The sequence below is a fragment of the Aythya marila genome (genome assembly GCF_965140915.1).
Source record: "Aythya marila genome assembly, chromosome: 19".
Classification (NCBI taxonomy): domain Eukaryota; kingdom Metazoa; phylum Chordata; class Aves; order Anseriformes; family Anatidae; genus Aythya; species Aythya marila.
The window spans coordinates 2,057,269-2,079,782 of record NC_139060.1 but is presented as its reverse complement, the minus strand read 5'-3'; the positions used below and the strand labels follow the sequence as shown (position 1 = coordinate 2,079,782).

Genomic DNA, 22,514 nt, shown 5'->3' with positions numbered 1-22,514 from the left:
CTGCTCCTGTCAACGATGGGACACATCCTGCACGCACTGCCTTCTCCTGTAGGAGCCCGTGCAAACATGAGAAAACCACCACACACGGGGCCCTGGCTGCTTCTCTGTGGAAGCAGCACGAGGATGGGCTCACATTTCCCGTACTAGCACGGAAAAGGCAGAAGGATTCAGGTTCATTACATGCCGTGCTGCGAGCCCTGCTGGGACATTTCCCAACAGCTCACTTCAAGGCCCTGAAACCTGCAGGATGAGGTAATTCAAAGCTAAATGCATAACCCACGCGGCGGGGCGGTTCAGTAGGTATGGCTCCGGAGCTAAAGCAAATAAAAGCTGAGCCGTGCAGTACCCAGCTCCATCCCCGTACGTCTCCAAGACTTGGCCAGACAAAGCCACGGCTGAGTCAATCACACGCTGGAGACGGTCCCACCTCGAGCGGGAGGTCAGGCTGAAGGCCTCCAGATGTCCTCTCCAACCAGCATTTCCACGGCTCTGTGATAGCGGCGGTGAAGAGGCAGAGGAATTACTGCCAGCAGCTTTATGAAAGACTCGCATCGAGTTTCTCTGGAGAGATCTCTCTAGATTCAATTAAAGGCCCGCTTAACGAAGATGTCGGCACTGACACAATCCGGGCTGACCGTGTCCTGGCAGGGATACTGCAGTACCAGTGCCCGTGCCTCGATGCGCCGCACAGGTCTCAGACGGGGTCAGCACACTGCGTCAGCCTGTCCCAGCACTAATTAGCACCCGCCATAAGAGATTTCTTTCTGGCATTTAACTTCAGCCATGTATTCAAGCGCAAGAGCTCGCAAGACTTCACAAACACAAGCTAAAAGCGAGGCGGCCATGAGCGCTCAAGAAGTTTGCAGCAACTTAGCAAAGTGATTTCCCACTAAGTCCGTGCTCTGGGGAGGTCTCCGAGGCACTGCTGCTATTCCGTGTCCTTCCAGTGCTGGGAGGAGGCCAAAAATGCCACACTGGAGCCCAAGCCACCGCTAAAGGCGGGGGGGCTCAGCCCTCGGGACGACACTTTTTGGAGTGGGGTTACTTGAGTAGTATCCATCACAATCCAGACCAACACAACACCCCACCAAAAAACAACGCGCACGGGATGAATTCACAGCGTTGGGACCCCCGTGGGAGGGCAGCGAGGAAGCTCACTGCGAGGCTGGGTCTGCAAGCCTGGGACCTGTTCTCACCTGCTGGGTCACATGCCTCAGCCCCAGCAATATCACAGCTCCCAACACGCCTGTGCTCACAGGCACCCCCAGCTCAGCTCCTCTACAAACAAACAAAAAAACAAACCTTCCTGGCCGATCGCCTTCCCCAGCACAAAGGTGGGACTGCCCTGAGTGCAGGGAAAGGCGCCCACCACAAGCTGACATTTTCGTCCTAGTACCCCAGCTATTTCTGCCCGTCAGTGTGCTTTGACAGGCAGAAACAAACGAGCACAAGTGAAATAACATAACAGCACTACGGGTGGGTGATGAAACCTGAAGCTTGGCTAGCGTTAGCTCTCAGCAAGATCACAGCACGAGTGACCGAGACCAGCACCAAACAAAACGCGCAGCAGAACGTGCCCAGATTCTCATCCTTCAAGGAAAAAGAGGCTGAGAAGACAGCGTGCTCTGCAGCTCTGCCTCTGCTCACCCCTCAGCAGCTCCCCGTTACTGATGGGTGGGACGTTTTTACACCTTAAATGCTATTCCCACAGAAACTCGTTTTTCATTTGCGCTGCATAAATTCATCTGGTTGGAAGAGAATACCCCGCCCTCTTCTCCTGGCTCCCAAATCGCAGCTGGCAGGCTCAGGGCGTACGACAATCCTTGGGAAGAAGCACGACTGTTTGCTTTGTCCCTCCCTCCTCTCACCCTCTCCTCCATCCCCGTGGCACATCCAAAGCCACCACCTCCTGCCACCTCGTGTCGGGCTCTCCCGACCCCGCAGCTCTGCAGGCAGCTTTGGGCTCGGTACCCAGGCATCACGAAGGAAAAGTCAAACCAGGTCAGGAGAGCATCATCCACGCTGGGAGCCCGTCCAAGCAAACACCCAGAGAGCTGCTGCCTTAGGAGCAGACAGGCCCCAAACCCAGATTTTGGGACAACTCCACCCAGTTAATTCCTCACTCACGCGTTCTGCGAGCACCAGATCTGAGCGGGCGGGCGTTTTAATGCTCCACGGGCAAACCAAGGCTTGGGCAGCACCTCCCGGGTACAGACCCTCACCTCCCACACGTGTGCAGAGTCTCCAGGTGGGCAGCCAGCCCGCCACCAGGCCAGCAGGATCCCATCCAGCAGCAGCGTGAAGGAAGATATGGTCGAGCTGCTCTGAAAAATAAACAACCTCAGTGCAACCAGCCAGAGCATCAAGTGCTTTACCAGTCGTCTTCGTTAGAAGGAAAAAATGTATGATCTTGGGATTATTAGGCAGTACGTAAGGAAATGGAACTGAAACAAGTCATGTTCACATCAATTTTATCTAGAAAATAAAACACAATGGCACAGAAAGTGGATATTTTAACCTGCATTGTACTACAGGCTCACGAGGACCCTAAGAAGCTCTATGAAATATCCGTGTGCAGGTAGGCCCTGGGGACAACGTCTGTGGTGCTCCGGGGGAGCAGATGTGCAGAAGTGACAGGAGAGCAGTGCCACCACGTCTGCACCCACCTGGAGGGCCGACTTTTTCCCACTTGTTTCAGCAAAAGCTCACAGAGGGGACCCACAGAACAGCGCCGTGCAGTGTCAGCTGGTTTAGTGCGTCCTGCTTTCTACGTGCCTGCCTTCAAGTTACATAAAACACCGTCAGATTTCAGGTTTTGATTTGAAGTTAACCCTGCCTAGTCTGACTTTATTTTATTTTTTTAAGGGACTGGAAACAAGGGGCTCCTCAGCTCCCGTTTCCATAATCAGTACCAGTGAAACTCCCCCCAAATCGAGCAGTTTTGTGTGATACTTCCTGGACTTGGAAGAGGGAATCACTCTGGGCACAGAGAGGCCTTCGATCAGAAGGGTTACCTTCCTACCTGGCCTGTGAGAACAGGTTGTGCATAAAGCTACTGGCAACAAACTCAGCTCGTTTCGCTCGCTGGGAGCAGCCACCCACCACCACCCCACAAAAGCTCTGTGTAACTCTTGACATCCTTAAACCATGCCCGGGATGGATCTGGAAGCACAGGCCTTCCCAGTAAGGACACCTTCAGCCTGGCTGCTATTGAGAGAGGTGGAAAACATCCCTTGGGAGAGGGCCCAGAGGTCTGCGGGATCCCCCGCAGCACAACGCTGGCATTAAGGCTTCGCTGCTCACTGAATTCTGATCCATTAAGAGCAAAAATATCATCAATCCTACACAAATTCCTCTGCTGACGCCAGCAGAAAGAGGGCCGTGGAATTAAGGCAGATGAGAGCTTTCCCTCGCTTGGGCTTAGCCCAGCGCCACACACACTAAAGAGAGAAACAGAGCTGAGGACAGATGAAATACTTCCTCGCTCTCCTGCTGCTGTCCAGGCAACAGAACCCAGTGCTCAGGAGCATCCCCTGGCATGCTTCGTATTCAGAAAGCTCTTTTTGGAGCACAAAGCCGTCCTGAAGACAGCTCCTTTCACTGCCTCTAGTGTTTTGTGTGTGCCATGAGCCCACTGGGCATGTGACTGGCGTGTTAAAGCTCCCTGGCTCCCCAGCCCAAGCTCAGATTCTTTCCCTACAAAATACACTGCGTGAGCTCATCTGCAAGCAATCAGCCTGAGAAATCAGCTTGTTAAAGGAAGCTTCTAGGAAAGCAGAGATGTCTCCTGAGAATTTGGGGGCCTATACGGTTTTAACCAGTTTGTTAAACCCCAGCTGCTCTTCTCCCCATTGGGGTCACACAGCCCAGAAGCCATCTCTCCTCCCACACAGCTCCAGACACCGGGAGGGTTTGCCAGCACCGCGCTGCAGCATCACGTTTTGAACTTCCGCAGCCTGCGAGCACTCACGTCTCTGTGCAAACTCCTTCACTTTAAGCAGGCACTTAAGAGTGTAAGAAAAAGCTCTGAGCTGCAAGCTGAGCACCATCCGGACAAGGAATCCATTAAAGAGGTGAGAGCAGTAACCTGGATGTAAGACAGCATTTTCTTCACTCCTGGATTCTGGATGTGTATCAGCACTTCCCCACAGCCAGCTCACAGATCCCAGGCGCTCCCACAGAGAGGAGCCACCAGCAGAGCAGGAGCTCTGAAAAGAAGGGAACGGGCTCCCAGAGAGCCACCTTTACTCCGAAGCTGATTCAAGTGATGCAGAAGAACGTTCCCCAGGCTTGCAGTGAAGCTCCAGGAGCATCCCCAAGCCCTATGCTCCGCCCTGTGCTACATCCCCACAGGGACCCACGCTTTCCTTCCTGGTGAAAGCCTTGGGGAAGCACAAGCAGAGCAAAGAGCAAGAAAGCAGCGCAGCAGCAGCTTCCCAGACTCCCCTATCCGCCCGGCTTTGTGGGGCCAGCCGTGCCTTGTTCCTTGAGGAGGAGCAGCGTGGTGGTGGCAGAACAGGCAGCACCGCTCTCGTGCCAGCACATGCAGAGCTGCAGCCCCTGAGCTTTCAGATGAAAAGCTTTTCAGACCTCCTTGCTTTTCACTTCTTTCCATGGAAGCTCACACCCTGCCCTGCTCTCGGCCCCGACACCCAGGCAGCCCTTTCCTACCTGCCCCCAGCCGGTCATTCAAGTACTTGGAAATTCTTTCCTTGAAGTTCTTGGATAGAAATCACTGTTCAATGTTCTACACAGCATACAGGAAGGGGAAAAAAAAAAAAAAAAAAAAAAAAAAAAAAAGTTTGCCTGTTTCTAACAAGAGATCATGAGGACTGAATCCTTGGCTCTTCCCAGCCCGGGATTATTCCAAGGGAAGTGATTATTCACAACTTCCAGCGCCTATTTTCAGTTCAATTTGCAAAAGTAACTGTTATGAAACAAGCCGAAGGAAGCAAAAATCAGAATGGAAAGGTAAAATGCATTAATCACCACGAGAGCAGAGGATTAAGTTCACCACACTGGGATCTCCCTCAATTTGTCTCCTCACTAAAGCCACTTGCTAAGCTCTAAAAAGATCAGCTCTGGCACAACCACTAGTTCATGAAGTCAGAGTCATTTAGGGTGGAAAAGACCGCTGAGATCATCCAGTCCAACCAGTAACCCAGCCCAGCTGCCCACCACTAAGCCATGTCCCCAGGCACCACGGCTACAGGACTTCTAAACACCTCCAGGGATGGCAACTCAGCCCCTCCATGAACAATGAGGGTCACTGCGAGGGGCTTTGTTCTGTACAGGACGGGGTGACAGTCACAGTGCAGCCATCCTGGTCAACAACGGCACCTTCTAGGTCCAAATGCGACTCAGCCTCACGCTAATTTGAAACGCTGCCCTAAAGAAACTGGTTCTTTAAGAAAAAAAAAAAAAAAAAAAAAAAAGGCCTTTAGCTCTGCTTGACTGCAAACATTCAGGCTATACAAAGCGCTGTGGGAAAAAAAAAAAAAAAAAGTCTCCAAGTTCCTAATTTTGTAAGATTAAGAGCAGACACCCCCAAACGTACGCCAGCTACTAAAAGCAAAGTGTCCTGCCCAGCAGAGGAGCACTGTCTCTGGGCACGCACCTTGCGGTAAGGAGGGACAGGGGGGCAACACCACCAGGCTTCAGCTGCTGCACCCCATAGTGCAGCTTCTCAACCAAATCATGGAGGAAAAGGAGAAGGCTTTCCGGCTCAAGTTCCAACTCCTTTTTAAAAATCAGCTTATAGCCACTAAAACACAGTAAGAACAACTGTGCAGTAACTGGGAACCTGCAAAAGCAGCTGCGGCGTAAGAGCAGTGCAGGCGGTGTTTGGCAAACACGAGCAGAGACAAACGGCCCAAGGGGGTGGCAGAACATTTAGGGAATAAGGGAACCAAGCAGCAAGTCCCACCCCTGGGCCCACAGAGAACCTGCCTTGAGCCCATCCAGCCAGGGCACACCTGGCAGAGGCAGCCACCCCGTGCTGGCTCCACGTGAGATCTGCCTCTCAATTCCTCCCCTGTGCTGGATGCCCAAGCCTCTCCCATGCCTGTAACTTCTTTGGATGGTCTCAGGCCAGCCAAGAGCATCCACAGGGAGAGCACAGCACCTGGATGTGTCACTCCCTGCCCCAGTCACCCACTCAAAGGGGTCATCTACTCAAAAGCGCTCATACAGGACATCCTTGATCCCACCAGGGCCCCCACTGCAGGCAAACTCCCCAGCAAAGAGGACACCTGCAGCAACAGCAACCGCATCAGTTGTCACGGAGCTGCAGCAGCAGGCAGCACCGCTACAGAAAAATCACCCCGGCCAGGTCCTGTCACACCTCTGCTCCAGCTGAGGCAGCTCCAGGGTATTTGGAGAAAAAAAGCAACTTTTTGCCACCATCTCCGCAGTGGCGGTTCAGGGCTGGAGGATCCAATCTCCACCCGGTTCCACCCATGGAACTGCCCCAAGCCCCAGCTGACAGCCGCGTGCTTTGAACATCCTCCTCCGTCACAAGCTGACAGCTTTCAGTGACACCCAGATCTTGTTCTTGGCTCTCCCTCCCTCACCACAGACCTGTGCTCACAGCCTCTCCACGGCCAGGGCTGTCACTGTGTACAAACCAAACTCAGGGAAGACGTGCCAAAAAATAAAAAATAAAATAAGAAGTCTTCTTGGACAGCAAAGTGAACGAGAAAGAAGAACGCTCCTGGGAAAGGCACGGAACCCATACCAGGGGAGGAGGAGGAGGTCACCTGGGCAATTCCCAGGGCAGGAAAAGGAAGCCGAGCCTCAGGGTCTCACATGGACGGCTCCTGGAAGCTGAGGACAGGGCAGAGATCTGACTGCAGCCATCGGAAGGCCACAGAGCGCTCACTAGCAGCAGAAAGCTCACACACCCTGACATCTCCCAGGGGACAAGCACAAACCTGACTAATGGAATTAGGTCTCGTCAAAATGCAATTGCTTTCCTCGATTAGACACCAGAGGCCAGGACCCACGGGCAGAACAAGCCACGAGCGGCACCGCAGCCAATTCCCGGGGAGCTCCTCATTGACCCCCACGGCTGGGGGCACTCGGCCGGGCAGCGGCACCCTAACGGGGCCAGGGGCTGGTGGAGGGGAGCGGGGCCCTGCCCGCACACCGCTGCTTCTGGCTCCTACAGGGAATCACTGCTACGCTTCTCACAATGTTTTTTGTGTTTTGTGTTTGTTTTTTTTTTTCTTTTTCCAAAGGAGTCCATTAAAGACAGAAGAGCTCAGCATTTGAGACCGAAGTGTTGAGTTATCAAAGCGCTGAGTTATCCTTCAATCTCCGAGCACAAAAAGCAGTGAGACAGGAGTCTCGGTGCCGTTCCCTTGTAACATTTTTCCCCTTTCTGCCCCAACAAAGCCAGGCACACAGAGTTCCACTTTATCACTTTTTCTTTTCTTTCCTCTTCCCTTTTGCGCTTAAAAATTCCACCAGAGGAGCCGACAAAACACAGGGTCACACTCCCGTATTTTATCTTTGCCCCTTCCTCCCTCTGCCCCAAATCAGCCCCCTGGGAAGCCCGAGACACAAAACCACACCAGGGGCCGGGAGCAGAAAGGAGGAGGGGAACGCACCGAGCTCCCCAAAAACCCGAACACCGAGTGGCAACCAGAAAAAAAGCCCAAACTAAAGTTTAAAAGCGATGTTTCCCCACAGAACCCTACTTAAAAATGAAAAATAAAAAAGGAATGCTTTCAGAAAGGGGCAAAACCCCACAAGACCCCCGAGGAGCACAGGCAGCCAGCCCCGTGCGTGCCCCCCCCAGCCCCGCGGGTAACGCGGCTCCGGGGGCGGGAGGCGACCGAGGCCCCGGGGCCGCTCCGAGGGGCTCCGAGGGGCCCCGGCCGTGTCCCGGAGCCCGGCCCGGCCGCCAGCAGCCGCCGCCGGCCCCGGGAGGGCGCAGCGGGGCCTACGGCGAGCAACGAGAAGCCCCCGGCTCGGCCGCCGCTCCCCGCCCCGGGCCCCGCACCGAGCGCCGCGGAGCCGCCGGCGGGGGGGGGGCGGAGCGGAGCCGCCCCGGGCAGCGCCTCCCCCGCTGGTGGCGGCGCGGGGCCGGGCGCCGCCGCTTACCTGAGGGCCCGGCCGGCGGCTGCGGGCGGCCGCGATGCGTCCCGGCCCCTTTCGGCCGCCGGGAGGGCGAGGGCGGGGGCGGCCGCGGCTTCGCCGCTCTTAAAGCGACAGCCCGGGGCGGAGGGGGGCTGCTGGGGCCGTGGCGCTGAGGGAGGGAGCGGGGGGGAGCGGCCGCTGCTGGGGCGCGGAGCGGGGCTCCCGGGAGCGCCGTGCCTCGGGGCCAAGATGAGGCAGGGCTGAGCCTTGTGCCTGTGCCTGCCGCCTGCCTCGGGGCGCTGCTGTGTGCCTCAGGGCTCCTCAGGGCTGAGCCTCGTGTGCCTTAATGCACCTCAGGGCTGAGCTCCGTGTCCCCATGGCCCTCAGTGCACCTCAGGGCTGAGCCCTGTGTCCCTCAGCACACCTCAGGGCTCAACCCATGTCCCTCAGAGCACCTCAGGGCTGAGCCCCATGTCCCCCATATGCCTCAGTGCACCTCACGGCTGAGCCCCATGTCGCTCAGCACACCTCAGGGCTGAACCCATGTCCCTCAGTGCACCTCAGAGCTGAGCACCGTGTCCCCATGGCCCTCAGCACACCTCAGAGCTGAGCACCGTGTCCCCATGTCCTTCATCACACCTCAGTGCTGAGTCCTGTGTCCCTCAGCACACCTCAGGGCTGAACCCATGTCCCTCAGTGCACCTCAGGGCTGAGCACCATGTCCTCATGGCCCTCAGCTCTCCTCAGCGCTGAGCCCCATGTCCCCCATATGCCTCAGGGCAGCTCAGGGCTGAGCCCCATGTCCCTCGTGTGCCTCACCGCCTTGTTGTGTCCTTGTGTGCCTCAGGGTGTGCCATGTCCCCGTCACATGCCTCAGGGCCCCACAGTGTTCCCTGGTGACCCCTTGCACCTCAGGGTCTAGCTGTGTATCCCCGGTGCACCTCACATGCCTGCCATGGCCCAAGTTACCTCGTGTATCCCATGGCACTGCTGGATCACCCCTGTACCTCAGGGCCCTGCCATGTCCCCGGGTTACCACTTCACACCCCACACTACCCCTGGTCACTGCTGTGTCCCCAAGGGCTCCCATCACTGCCCTGGTGCCAGCATGTCCCCCACCACCCCCAGCACACTCCTTCCTCAGCCAGGCTGGAAGAGGAGACACCGCACTAGGGTAACCCCGTGGTCCTCATCACCTAGTGCTCTTGGTCTCCTGGAAATTATTTCCACTCTTTTTTTTTTTTTTTTTTTTTTTTTTTTTCTGAGTGAACAGCAAACCCAACTTCAACCCATTTTCGATTTCATGGCTCTTAGCTGTAGAATGTCTCTTTAACACTGAAGCAATTAGAGGCATGGGCTTGGGTGTGGTTTTACTAGGTCCTTCATTTGTTTATTGATTCCACATCATTTTCCTCCACTTTTGTCTTCTCCAGTTGTACTTGCAGTAATCTTTTCAGGCTCCCCTTTTCTAGACATCCAGCTGTGCAACACAGTGCGTAGGATCACGGTGAGGCCATGCAACCCAGCTACAAAAACTCATTTTAATATTTTCTCCATTACACTCCTGAGACACCATCAGTGTGACAGGCGGGATTAGAGGGAGCCAGAGGGTGAATGATGTGTCTAATGAAAGCAGCTGTGTTTACAGTTCCCATGGCACGCCTCCGCACAGAGCGGCATTGCTGCCCCTCGTGCCCAGGGAGGAGAGCAGCTCCTGCCTTGGGCAGAGACGAAAGCCTGACGCAGATCTCTCTGTTACAGTGCTTGAGACTGGGTCCCCACTAGCAAGGTTGTGAACAATCTGTTTGTGTGTCCATCAGAGAAAAAAATATTGAGTCACTGTGGGATGAGCCACTGTGCCCACTCTGGGATGGCCTTGTGGACTGGGGGTCACAGGGGTGCTGTAGGATCAGGGACACAGGGCAGGCAAAGCCCTTTTGGAGTGTCTTTGCTGCATCATGCAGCGTGCCTGGTCCTGAAGGATGTATCCATAGCACTAATTAAACAGCACCTGGGGACACTGCTGGGCACAGGAGCGTTATTATGTGTAATGTCAAACTGAGCTGGGATAGCACATCCACTGCTCTCCCCAGGGACATTCCCAGGCACAGCACAGGGCAGGAATGCCCAGAGACTGCCCTCAGTACACATCTGGCTGCTTCTTGCTTTAAAGGGCAAGAGATTTTACCAGCATGGACATGTGCTGGAGTAAAGGTTCCTGTGCCAGTGGGACTGGGGGGCTCCAGGGCAGCAGGAAGGGAGCTGAGGTGGCCCAAAGAGCCTTGGATAAGGAGAGATGTTGGAGGAAGGAGAGGTTCAAGGATAGAGGGGCTGGGGATGTTGTGTGGGTTGGGAAGGCTCTGGAGGGGGCAGAGTGGGGAACTGGGAGCTGTGGGAAGGGATGGAGCGCAACACAGGCTGAGAGACTTCAGGGGGAGGTGGAGACCTCCAGGGTGACAGAGCTGGGGTGCAGGAGGCTGCCCTGCAAAAAAGGCAGCTACCAGGAGCCATGACCCCTGAACGGGGCTGGGAGTGAAAGTGCAGTGCTTTTTTTATATTTAAGGGCTCTCTGTATTTACTTTGCTAGTTTACATCCCAGCACACTCATTTGTTTTGACAGATTCTGCTTTCCCACCAAATCAGCTCTCAGCAAGGCAGTGATAGCATCTTCAGCATTTCTTGCAGATGCAGCATTGCAGTTTCATATTCGGGTGTCTAAAACACCACAGGCCACTCGTGTGGGTCCTGCTCAGATTCTGTCTCTGCTGCCCTCTCGTGATGCCTTTGGGATGCGCTGCAGGAAAGTCCTTGCTCACTAAATTTGCAGTTAGCTCGGAAAGAGTTCAACCCGCCCGCCATTGCTGAACGACATTTACATTTTCAACAGCATTTACTATGTCATGAGTTTACAAAACTCCACATTTTGTCATTCCCCGTGATCTCACCGTCTTCCCCAGGACCTCACAAGGGATGTGGAGCCCCGCTGCTGGACTGATCCTGGACCACCACTCACAGACATTATGTCCCAGCAGCTCCTCAGCTCCTTCCTCCAGACAGTTCCCTAGCTGCACATTGACCAATTGCTCTTTTTTATTATTATTTTTTATGTTTTTTTTTTTTTTTTAATTATTATTATTTTATTTTATTTATTTTTTATTTGAAATTAAGCTAAGTTCTGTTGGTGATTCAGCTTTTTCAGTTTTCTTGTTTTGTTTTGTTTTTGTTTTTTAATAAGCAGGTCTCTTTGTAATTGCCATGAGCTGCAGCACCCTACAGTTCTGTGTTTTGGCCTGCAGTGCTGTTCTTGGCTTTTCCACACCTCTTCCGCAATCACTGCATGTGCAATCCAGCTTCCTTCCATTCATGGGTCACATACGGCTGCTCTAGGTCATTACAAAACATTTGAGTTCTGCTCTTATCAGGACCTGAGGAACTAATTGCTATTTCCATGAAAAGACCTGCTTTCTGAGACAAGTGAGTCACGCCAGCTGGCTGTCATGGAAATGATCTGAATTAAGCTCCACGTGATGGGGTGAGGTTGGCCAAGGAGGTGGTGGGATCTCCATGCCTGGAGATTTTGGAAGTCTGTCTAGATGCAGCTCTGAGTAGATCAGCAAAACTTGGAAGTTGCCCTGCAGAGTGAGAGGTTGGGGTGGAGGTCTGAAGGGCAAGGCTGGGGCTACAAAACCAGAGCGTGGTCTTATGGACTGACCCTCATGGGGCAAGCCCTGCCACACAAGATACACATGGCTGGAGCGTGGGCCATGGCTTGGGGAAGGGTTTCCAGGTGGCATTTCCCAGGTCTGGGCTCCAGGGCAGACTCTTCTCAGGGTGCGGGCTGGGGAAATCCCAACCGTGACTTATGCAGACTTCTTTGAGATGCATAATTAGAGGAGCTGAATCCCAGCCTCAGGGAATGAGTGATAAAACAACCCAGGATACTCGGAACAGCTTCCACTGAAAGTCCTGGGCTCTTTGTTTCCAGCAAGGAGATATAAGTGTCTCTTTGCTACAAGCCCTATGGCCAGACAAGGCCAAGCAGGTCCTGAGCCTGGAATTTCTTTATTCCTAACACAAGGAGCCTGTCTGTGTCTGGGAAGCAGCAGCTCCTCTCTGAGCTGCACCTCACTATGTGGACCCCAGATGCAATCACATTTACTCTGTTCAGAAAAATCTGGGGTCATCCCGCCCTGGACCAGTCACTAAACCCCTCCTTCACTCAGAACTACAAAGCACTGCTAAATTCCAAAAAACCCTTTGATAAACACATGGTGGAAGTGTTGGCTAGAAGAGACCTGATGGTTTCTGGATCATCCTCCCCCTTGAGCAGCCCTCTTTCCCAGCCGCTCCCATGGTTTCCTTTAGGGATCTTCCATTTTTTTCCCAAGATAATATTTCACCCCAGTGCTGTGGTTCTCATTGTCACCTGGGTCTGTGAACCCTCTCCTGGTGCTGGGCACCAGCAAGTCGGCTCCCAAGCCCTGCTGTGGTGCTGACCCCACTGTTCTTGCTGGTTTGGCAGTTTTATTTCCCCAGGATGGTCAGCAGATTTGAGGGTGCAGCAAGGAGACAACATTAAATTTTAAAGTTTTAGTTGACACGTTGTGAAAGTCTGATCTTAACAGTTTTAATTCTACAGCATTACAGAGGGAGAAAATCATACAGGATTTTTGCACTCTCTTAGGTTTCTTCTAATACGTGAGAGCTGACACCACATTACAACATGCAAACAGAGGCACTGAAGGAAGTTATACAACAGTCACAGAAAGGTTAGCACAGTACAAACCCGATGCAGGCGTACAAATGTAATGCCTGCAGCCTTTGTTACAGCTTGTGGAAATCCCGTCTCTAATTGCAGTCACAAATGGATCAGCATTAAAAACTGCATGGCTCTTGCTGCAGCCCCAGGCTTTCTTCGATGCCTCCTCTGGTTACTGCTGGTCCCGTGTCACCGTCCAGAGTCCTCGTGTCCCCTTGAGGGGTGCAGAAGTTCACAAGGGAACCTATGCTGCTGACGGTGCTCCAGCAGCCGGTGTCCAAGAGCAGGAGCAGGACAGCTTCTCGCACACAGCTCAGTGCTCTGCACGGGAGAAACCAGTCAAGCATTGCCTGCAGAAGGCGTGCGGCTGTCTCCTGGCTTGTTGTGGCACATCTGCTGTGGTCTGCCTGAGAGGCTGGTGCTTGTAAGCCGATGAGAAAGTGATTGCCAGGGCCTCTGAAACAGCTCTGTCTTCTCTGGATCTGTTTGCTGCTGCCCCAAGCCGTGCAGCTGGCGGTGCTGCTGGTGCGCAGAGCGGCTGCTGCCCAGGACCTTTTCCCCCAGCCAGTCTCTCTTGCTCAGGCTCCTCAGTTAGGACCTGCATGAGGACGATGCCAACAAAGAAGAACAGCCAACGTTTGACTAGGTCTTTCTCCGGGCGTGGCAAATATTTTCTCACCCGGGCTGGGTACAGCACCTTCCGGGCTTTCCTGCTTCGCTTTGTTGGAAGGCCTGGAGGTCTTCCGACAGCTCGGACAGCAAGCATCGGCCTAGACAGGTTTTCTGAATTGTTTTTCAGCAGATATGTGCTGGAGAAAATATTTTCTCCCGTGTAAGGCAGCATGTCCATAGCAGCCTGTCAGGGTAGCTCAGAAAGCTGGGAGAATTGTATGGAAATCTCTCTCTGCTTAAAGATTATTTAATTGAAAAAGCAGACCAATTAAATAATATTGAGAAATATTACTAATAACAACAGCGCTTTTATTCGTTCTCGTTAACGCAAATAATGCAGAACCCCAGAGCTGAACTCTTGGAGTGATTTATGCGTTTTTATGGGGAGCTTTTCTTTGATTTCTCTCCCTACTCCTACCCGTGCTATAAATACCAACTTTGATGAGTGAAGTTGTCATGGGAGGAGCTCGGCTGACTCACAAACCGCCCAGTAATGTCTGCCCCCAGCACCCCGTACCTGCCCACGGGCACGCGCTGCTAACAGAAGGCTGAGAGCATGCTCCAAATTTTCTCCTTCCCAGTTCTGCTCCCCTGTGTTACAGCTGTCTATCAAGGCTTCGCCTCAAGACATTTCAGTGCTTTTGAGAGCACAGCCTTCATTAAAATCCACAAATCTGCTATAAAGAACAGAAACAGAGTCTGAGGACAGGTAAACTCTCAGCTGCCTTCCCAACCCATCTGCCAGCATGGCTGGAGGGGTGCATTTGACCCCAGTTTCTGTTATGAACCTGTGCAATCTCAGCACTATGCCCCAGAAGATGAGCACCTCAGCACTTGCTCTGGCAAGCTCAATCCCAGATATGCCCAGAAAAGGAAAAAATAACACTCGTGTTCAAATTCTTTGTGCCTTATGATGACTAAACAGAGCCTGAAAGGGCTGGGTGCCCACAAGACCTGCTGGAGAGGTCTCCACAGCTCTCCATGGGATCTTTGTCATGAAGTTAGAAGATTTAGCTGCTAACTTCATGTATGTTTATTGTCGTGGGGTACTTCACATGCTCATATCTGCCAGGGCAGGTGGGAGTGAAAAGTGGCCTCCTGCAAAATGTCTTTGGCAATCAGCTATTGGATAGCCAATGTAAAACCCAATATTGCTTGATCTCTGTGAGGTCTTCTCAGGCAGCCTGTAGTCACCACGAAGAAGCATGTCCAAAGGGCACAAATTCACTTTTAAACTGTTTTGGGCTGTATAGCATAGCCTGCTTGATCCTTCTTGGTGGAACAAAATGGTGGTTGGCTTTAAGTTGCAAGGCATCCAACTTCTGCCTTGTAAAGCACCATCATGTCGCTGCTGTGGTGATGTGAACACTCCCATGGGGATGATCCCAGTGGAAACCAGGTCTCAGAGAGAAAAAAAAAATAGCTACCAAGGCAGAGACACCAACCTGTGGAGCCCCATTCCCAGGTCTCTGTGCCAGCCAGGTACAGGAGGTGGGTCAGGAGCTCCATGAGGCAATACCACCTGTGGCTTTTGCCATCAACCCTAACACCATTTAAACCAAATGCCAGAGCCAGTGACTTGCCTCAAGACACTTGCAAAATGCCTTCCTGAGGGCAGTCACTTACACTGCCCAGGAGTGTGTTTAAACCTGAGACACAACTGGGGCATAAAGACAGACTTTGATGGCTTTTGGTGGTCATTTTTCCCCTATAAGACAAAGAACAGAGGGTTAGGAAACAGAAATTGCTGCTTCCACAGTCACCTAATCATTGTCAGTTCACAGGAGGACAACTCCTAAGAGGTAAGCAATCCATCCAAGCAGCCTCTTTAGCCATTACCTCTCATGGGCGCTGGTCAGAGTGGGGTGAAATGGGTCTTCCTTCCCCTGATGGCTAAATGGCTCAGGGGAGCTCTGCCAAGGATCTACCTCCCACGGCTGGTGCAAATCCCTGCAAAATCATCAGGAAGCACCTAAATCGTGCAAGTGGTTTAGAAGAAGCACGCGATAAGAGTATTTTTCATGTGGGGTTGTTGCTGCTTTGCCCTGTGGTGCCTGAGCCCTTGGACCCGCCCTGGTCCCCGCACGCGAATGAGTCAGGCTGGGGATTAGTAAGGAATCCTCCCGCTGCCGGGACATGGGCTTCAGGCCTGCTTGACTCAGCTCAGAGGGCAACATGGTGCAGGCAGCTGCCCAAACCAGGCACCAAATGCACCTGGGCATTGGCTGAATGGTGGATGTCAAAAGCCCAAATCAAACGTTTGGTGGTACAGTCAATCCCTCTTGTTTCAGCCAGGGTCATCCCCACACAGAGAGGCAGATCGATGTAGTTTCTTCCAGTCCTGTCCCACCATGAGCTGTGTTTATCTTGGTGCAGGTAATGGGCAGCTCCCAGTGGCCAGGAATGTAGCCTGTCCAGAAGTTGTCCCCAGTTCTGTCACCAGCGGCATCACTTTGTATTAATCACCCAGAGGTTTCTCAGTGAGGTTCCACATCCTGCACCTCTCGTGCACCATCTCACCAGCACTGCCCAGCACCCAGCTGTAGGAACGTGAGTAATAACCCAACCTCAAAACGAGCCCCAGAAATTGGGGTCTCAACCTGTAGGGACAAATCCTCTCCTTATTGGCAATCATCATTACCCATTAGCTTATCATGTGAGTATGATTACACAAGGATGTATTTATAACTCCCAGGTGAGCTTGTCCAAGCAGGTCACTGGATCCTCCTCAAATGAGAAGAACTAAGATGAATCAGCACTGCACGAAGCAGATCTTCTGCCCACCAGGTGCAAGGAGATGAAAAAACAATTTTTGTTGAACTGGATCCAAAGAATTGAACATTATCCATCCCGTCTAATCCAGAGATATCAGTGCATTTCACCAATGGATCACCAAAGCCAAAAACATGAGCCTTGGATGCATCAGGATCAGCATTCAGAGGTGGAGATGATGGATCCTTGGCATAAGCATGCAACCCATAAGGCCTTGGCATGGGTCATGGGATTGGCAGAACTGGTGTGGAGCATTGTTTGCAGCTGAAGATGGAGCCCACAGCACTGAACGAGCTGAGGACACTGGGTCGCGTCAGGCCAAGGCGTTCCGCAGTGTTCAGTTCTGTGTTCTGACCTCAAGACATCCGAGAATCACGGTGCTGTTTGTGCTAGGCAAGTTTGCAGGGAGGGGCAGAAACTCTCATTACATCATCTGAAATAGTTGGGACAAACCCAAGGTCTGAGGCACACGAGCCTTTTTTTTGCATCGGAGAGATAAGCAACAACCTTGAAGCCAAGGACCAGCTCACGCTCAAAGCAAAAGCTCAGCACTGACTTTCCAAGGCCCCAGCAGCACCCGGAGAGATGGCAGGACCCCGATGAAGGCAAAGCAAGCCCATGACTCAGAAACCTTCATCCCACAGGGAAGAAATATATGAAGTCACCTCAGGAAGAACTAGGTGGTTTGCTGTGATATATCAGAAACAGCACGCCAAATTGTAGTAGTGCCAAACTGCACCAGATAACAGGGGTACACAGGGTACATGCCATGCCTTTGGTTGCAGCCTCAGAAAAGTTACCGGGAAATTAAGAATTAGGAAAACACAGAAGCTGGGGGAACATGGCACCAAGCACCCTCTGATTTCAGACAGTCATGTCAGCAACTCTTTTTGTAGTTGCACACAGCTGTTGCTATTTAAGAAGTTTAAGAGGAAAACCATTCAGATCTGAGTATCTTCCTCCAGGTTTGTGTTTTTGTTTGTTTGTTCGTTTGTTTTTTCTTAGAAGACCAGGTAAGACCCCACCACATGGGGTTGATTTGAGTGAGAGCATTTGGCTGGCATGGCAAGTTACAGGAGCAGGAGAGGGGCAAAACAGGTTTTCAGCTGCGGTTAATGATTTACCTTTCCTTTTACATACCAGTTGCTGACCACAAAAATGCCCACTGCACACATGTCTCTCAGGGGTCAGGTGCTGGGATCCAGCGCAGGATGGGCTTCTGAGGACTCTTCCTTCTGGTAAAGCTGGGGCTAATGCCAAAAGTTAGAAGAAAACAAAAACTGTGGAGAACTGGTGAGGTGCCCCACTCTGGAGCACATGGGTGGGAGGAAGACTATGGTCCCTGCAGGCTTGTCCCCAGGGTTAAGTCCCTGTAGGGCAATGCGCGATTAACAATAAAAGCTGAATGCGGGGCAAGATGGCCTGGTGGAACTCACGCTGTCCTAGGCAGATGATATTGGGTGAGGATGGCTGGGTACCATGGCAGGGCACCCGGGGGTGGGATGTGGTGCTGGTGGCTTCCATCAGCAGCATGCTGAGGCTGCTGCATCAAGGATTGCAGAGCTGCACTGGCATAACCTGGGCACTGCATGGGCATCGCATGGCCCCAGGGGCCTGACCCTGCCTGGGGAGCACAGAGCAGGAGCCATGGCTCAGGGAAGGGTTTCCAGGTGGCACTTCCCAGGTCTGGGCTCTGGGACAGGCTCTTCCCAGGGTGCTGGGCTGGGGAAGTCCCAGCTCAGGGACTTCCTACTCACTGCTTTCTCAGGATGCATAATTAGGAGAGCTGAATCCCAGCCTCAGGGATCAGCTGATAAAAAGCTACCCAAGAAGCTCAATGTCAATAAACTCAGAACAGCATCCACTGAAAACCCCAGACTGCACTCATCCAGCACATGGCCAGGAGCAGCTCTTTTCAGCGATCCCCACGGAGGAGGAGGAGGAGCAGGAGCTGATGCTAAGCCCCATGGCAGAGCTCTGCATCTGCCCAGTGACCCGGGGAGCAAGAGGGTCTGGAACCATGCAGCAGAGAGCTGCCGCTTCTGCAGCATTGCTGCCAGTCCTCTGAGGTGGCTCCACATGTACACCCTGAAATCATATCCAATAACTATTAATAAACTGAAAGGTTAAGGAAAAGTGGAGGGGAAGTAAATGGAGTTCTAGCCTGGTTTAGTTAAATGATTAACTCTGCATACTCTGCTCTTAGTGCCAGAGCATGAATCCTTTAATTCACCCCACTTTGGAAATCAGTCCCTTTGGGAAGGTTGCTGATCTCACCACACTTCCCCAGCCTGGCCCTTTTCAGATATAGGTGCCTGAAACTTTGCACCTAAACCCAGGTATTTTAGAAACCCAAATGCACCCAACTAAAGAGGTGTAACAATAAACTGGTGCAATCTCTGCAAAGAGATCACCTGTCTGCTGGGCAGGACAAAGCTACAGCTGAGCCATTGGCAGGCACCAAGGGGTGACAGAAGACAAGCAAAACAGGAGCCTGTGAGCCCACCAAGGCCAAGCCCTGCTCAAGCATCCTCCTCCATCCCCCGGCTCAATGACACCAATTCTGTGGCTGCTCTCATCAACCCATTTTTGTGCTCTGCTGCCGCAGCAATTTTCCTGCACTTTAACCTAACCCACGTTCTCCAGAGCTGACTCCACGCCCTGCATGAGGAGAGCCTGGCAAACCGAGCCCCGTTGTCTCCTTCCCATCTTTTGCATATTTGAAAGCTCTTATCATGTTTCACCTGAAACTTTTCCCCTGCCACAGTTCATGTCTGTGGGCACGATGGCTCGCGCGGCACAGCCCCAGGCTCCCTCCTGCTAGGGTGCCCAAATAAGGCCCCCGCACACCAGCCGCAGCCCCGCATTACTTCATCCCTTGTATATGCAACACACCTATTTATACATTTTAATGGGATGCTTGCCTTTCCCGCAGCCCCATGGTGTTATTGCTGGCGTGGCGATGCCCCAGGGCTGTTCTCCTTCCAGCCCTTCACTCTCCCATCCCGCGACATGCACTCGCTCGCTCCTGCCCTCCCCTGCTGCTCCTTCTGCCAGACCTCACTCCAGGTTGCCCGTCCAAAGAGCGTCCCACAGGGACCCAGCTCTGGAAAGCTCCTTCCAGTTCATCCCAATAACAACTACTAACAGATATTCTCCAAAATACCCCAATAAAGGAGAAAATTAAACACTGGGGTCATAACTTGGAAGATGTTGGGTGTTACTTCTCCCTTATTTGCTATGTGCTTGCTGCTAATGTATTTGCTCCTGTATTTCCCTGGGCCTTCCCACCCTTCCTAAGGGGGTGCTCCTTCCCCCTCAGCCTCTTGGCATCCCACCCCACTTCCGTGCAGTCTCACAAGCTGTTGCAGTTTCCTCTGCATTAATTTCCTCGTATGAATTTCATCACCCACAGCTGCTGGGAAACCCCAGCTGAGCTGTTCTCAATTTCTTTCCCCCTACTGCAGCCCAGCACATGAGCAAAGTTTGCTTTCCTGGCTGCAGCTACAGTTTTTAGTCAAGACTACTGGGAGCACTTCACCTTGGAGCATTGAACCTTCTAGGGTTCATCATTAGCTTTCCCTTCCCCTTTGCAGGACATACCATTAGCGTATGTGGGAACTGCCTCACTGTTGCCCTTACACCCCCTACAAGTAGTGCCCCAGTTTGCATCCGTCTGCAAGCACTGCTCAGGTGCTCCAGGCCGATGTCACACCTCATCTGCAGCTCTTGGTGGAGCCATCACAGCCACAGGCACCAGCCAGCAAGGACAAGGTCCCTCTGGGTGGCACCGAGGGTGTGCACGCTGCAGGAGGAGCAGCTCTGGTGGCACTGGTGGTACTTGAGAACTGGTACAGCTGGCACATTTCTGTGGTGCAGCACCACCACTGGATCATTGTGAAAAAAACACAACGGGGGGGCTCAGCCTCATCAGCCAGCACCCACCTCTTGAGGCAGCCTTAGGCAGGCTCTGATGGATGGAGCCAGCTCGAATTAGCTCCTTTTTAGGAACACTTGAACACAAACCCCTTCTCCTGGAGGCAGCTGAAGTTATTCAGAGCCCACACAGAACGTGTGCGTGCACCCGCTTCCTCGGGCTGGAGCTGGGCCACGTTCATGGAGAAATGCAGGGAAAACCCCAACCACACACCCAGAGCCCAGACTGCATGGAGGGGGCCGGGGACACCCCTGGGACAGGGGTGCCCTGCACGGCTTGGCAGGGACATCTCCTGCACCTGGAGGGAAATGAGATGACTTTGGGATGGGGCATGGAGCCCAGCCAGGCTGCCCACAACCTGCATTGGGATTTGTCCCAGGGATTTGCCCCACCACCCAAAGCCAAGCTGCTTTGACAGGGAAGGAGGTGAAAGTATCTGAGGCAAGGCATCCCCCACCTTGGGGGGTTCCTCTGGGGAAATGGGAGGGGTTCTGCCAACACGGGTCACACCCCAGACACAGCTGACCCCAAAGGGAGGGATGTCTCCGTCCACTTTAGCTTTAGGCACCCATGGAGAGAAAGCTGTTGGTGCCTTGACCACTTCCTTCCCTTCCATGCTCCCCACCAGCTGCGTGCTTGGCCTGATGGCCTGCCCGCCTTCCCTGGCCCCCACAGTACCTGCATGGGCCACCAGGGCAGGCCCGAGATGGTGGCTGGGTCCAGCTGAGAGCCCAGAGTGAACCAAGAGCCCAGATCCAGCAGCACCATGGTGCCGAGCTGGGGCCGGGCTGAAGCTGGGAAGTCAGCCCAGGGCTCAAGGTCGTGCTGGGCTGGTCCATGGCGATGAGCTGAGGATGTCGGGCTGCAAGCTGAGCCAGGCACGGTGCTGAGGTGGGCCCCAGTGCTCCTCCGACACAGCTCCCGCAGGGACTGATGTCTCAGCTGCGCTTTTATAGGATTTGGGGGTGACTTGGCATGGGGTGTGGCTGGTCAGGGCAGGCCCTGCTGGTGATCTAATAGCTTCCAATTAATTAGGTGTGTCTGTGATATTGGAAGATGCTCCTGGAGCTGCCATGGCTGTGGTCTGACAGTGCCATGCGTGGTGGTGAAGCAGCCTGTGCCCAGGGGCCGTGGGGATCCCCATCCCTGATCTGAGCCCAAAACTGACCAGGCCAACGTGGTCATACCTTCAGTGCTGGGCAAGATGGATGAACCATTTCATGTTTACTTTTACCCTCCTTTATCCTTTGCCTCTTCCACAGGCAGCAACAGCAGCGGTTTCCACATCCTCACCATCACATATCTGGTATCACTCTGCCCTCTCCCCATGGTAAATGCTAAAAGAGAATTCAGCCCCAAAATAGCTCTGGCTTCAGGGTGCAGAGTCCCCACGAGCACCCACCAGCCCATGATGGGGAGTAGTTCTCCTAGAGCTGCCTTAATTACTGAGCCAGCGATGCCTTGCTTCGGGGCCAAACGTGGTGCTGTGCCCACAGCAAAACACAGCTCCAAATTCAACAAGGAGGTGTTTCTGGCTGAACAACAGCTCTTGCCTCCTTTTGCCAACACAGGATGCCATCCCAGCCACACCTACACCAAATATATACGGTGGCTCCCACGTTTAGAGCAGCCACCTTTCACCTGTGGAGCTGATGAAAGCACAGGACAGAGGTGCAGCTGTCATCAGTGTCTTTATCCCTAGTGGGATCTCCTACAGAGCCATATTTCCACAACTTTTGACTATAACAAAGATATTAAGAGGAACAGGGGCCAGTATGACGTGGCTGCACTGAGCTGTGCGGCTCATTTAGGAGGAGAAAAAGGGTCAGGGGAGAAAAGTGGAGAACAGGTCCCTGGGAATGCAGAGGTTCATCTACATGAAACCAATAAATAAATAAATACAGCACCTCAGCCACAGCCATGGAGAGAAATCTCTCTGGGAGCACCCTGGGTCCTGTTTCAGGAGTATTCGAGACAGAAGAGGACTAAAGACAAGCCACCGCTCTTTGGTCATCACATTCAAGCTTCACCAGAGGAGATTTTTACTGCGAGATCCAGACCTGTCACCCAGCATTTTGGTGCCAGGTGGGTGTAGGAGCAGCTCTGGTGATTCAGAGGAGCAGCTCTTGGGACAACCAGCTCTTGGGACTTGGGACAACCTGGAGAAGTTGTCTGAGTTGGGATCCCAGTCCTGGGAACAGCCTGGAGAGTCATCCAGCAGGGAAAGTCATCTCTCTAGCCTGGAGGTGCCCATGCTTTCCAACAAAGGCCTCCAGAGGTGGAGGCTGCCAG

General features: G+C 53.2%; 1 protein-coding gene across 1 annotated transcript in view; it reads right to left on the bottom strand.

Annotated features, from left to right (window-relative positions):
* Nucleotides 1-8,236, bottom strand: part of LOC309885626 (discoidin domain-containing receptor 2-like) — a 58,015-nt gene extending 49,779 nt beyond the window's left edge. The window contains exon 1 of the mRNA XM_082775798.1: nucleotides 8,107-8,236. The gene's annotated coding sequence lies outside the window, so the exon portion shown is untranslated. The remainder of the gene's footprint in view (nucleotides 1-8,106) is intronic.
* Between the last annotated feature and the right edge of the window lie 14,278 nt (nucleotides 8,237-22,514).